The sequence below is a fragment of the Poecilia latipinna genome, unplaced genomic scaffold (assembly GCF_001443285.1).
Source record: "Poecilia latipinna isolate Pla-1442-1.1 unplaced genomic scaffold, P_latipinna-1.0 Scaffold4114, whole genome shotgun sequence".
In the NCBI taxonomy this organism is placed as follows: domain Eukaryota; kingdom Metazoa; phylum Chordata; class Actinopteri; order Cyprinodontiformes; family Poeciliidae; genus Poecilia; species Poecilia latipinna.
In genome coordinates, this window is record NW_015116730.1 from 1 (window position 1) to 1,740 (window position 1,740).

The window sequence follows — 1,740 nt, forward strand, 5'->3', positions numbered from 1 at the left end:
AGCCATGCAGAAAAACTAGAGATATAAATATAGTAATATATAGATATAAATCTAGATATATATTGATATAGCTCTACATATGTCTATAACAACCATGTCACGTTGAACATGGTATGGCTGTTGGTGCCAGACAGGCTGGTCTGTGTATGTCAGAAATTGCTGATTTACTGGGATTTTCACGCACAACCATCTCTAGGGTTTATAGAGAATGGGCCAAAAAAGAGAAAATATCCAGTGAGCGGCAGTTCTGTGGGCACAAATGTATTGTTGATACCAGAGGTCAGAGGAGAATGGCCAGACTGGTGTGAGCTGATAGAACAGCAACAGTAACTCAAATAACCACTTGTTACAACAGAGGTATGCAGAAGAGCATCTCTGAACGCACAACATGCCAAACCTTGAGGCGGATGGGCTACAGCAGCAGAAGACCACACCGGGTGCCACTCCTGTCAGCTAAGAACAGGAAACTGAGGCTACAATTCAAACAGACTCACCAAAATTGGACAATAGAAGATTAGAAAACATTGTCTGGTCTGATGAGTCTTGATTTCTGCTGCGACAGTCGGATTGTAGGGCCGGAAAATGGTGTCAACAATATGAAAGCATGGATCCATCCTGCCTTGTATCAGTGGTTCAGGCTGCTGGTGGTGGTGCAATGGTGTGGGGGATATTTTCCTGGCACACTTTGGGTCCATTAGTACCAATTGAGCAGTGTGTCAATGCCACAGCCTACCTGATTGTTGCTGACCATGCCCATCCCTTTATGACCACAGTGTATCACCTTCTGATGGATACTTCCAGCAGGATAACGCACCTTGTCATAAAGCGCCAATCGTCTCAGACTGGTTTCTTGAACACGACAATGAGTTCACTGAACTCAAATGGCCTCCAAAGTTATCAGATCTCAATCCAATAGAGAATCTTTGGGATGTGGTGGAACGACAGATTCACATCATGGATGTGCAGCCGACAAATCTTGAGCAACTGTGGAATGTTATGTTAATATGGATCAGACTCTGAGGAATATTTCCAGTACCTTGTTGAATCTATGCCACAAAGGACTAAGGGAGTCCTAGAGGCACAAGGGGGTCTGACCCGGTTCTAAGGTGTATCTAAGGTGTATGTGGCTTTAAATATATATATTTTTGTTCACTCATTCACTACTGCTTTATCCATTTATCCATATTTTTTCTTTTTTTATTTGGGAAAGATATGCTGGGTTGGGTTATGTTTGATGCCAGACTTGATTTCTATATGTTCTTGTGAGTTAAAATATGCATGATTCACTTGTCATTTAAATGAAATAATTATAAACTATAATTTTTAAGAATAACTGAAGAACAGGCATGGGACTGCGAGTGCAGCTCAGGTAGCTCTCAAAAGTTTAACATACTTCCAAAATTGTTAAGCAAGATTTATAAATGACTCATTAAGTGTGTTTGGCATGGGGTGCAGATGACAGTTTTATGAATTACAGGTTTTCACTTTGAGAAAACATGAAAGAAATCATGCTACAAAATTTCTTGCAGAGCTTCTTGTCTAGTTGGGACAAGTAGCCCATCTCAGTAAAACAAACACCTGACTTAATCCTCAATCTTAAACTGGTGACTTAAATTATGTAAATTATATAAAAAGGACAATTATATGCATTTGTGTATGATTTGCTAAATAACATTACCCAAATTGAGAATATGTCACTGTAAAGTGACATATTTATCATAGTTCTTCTTTTGACGCTGT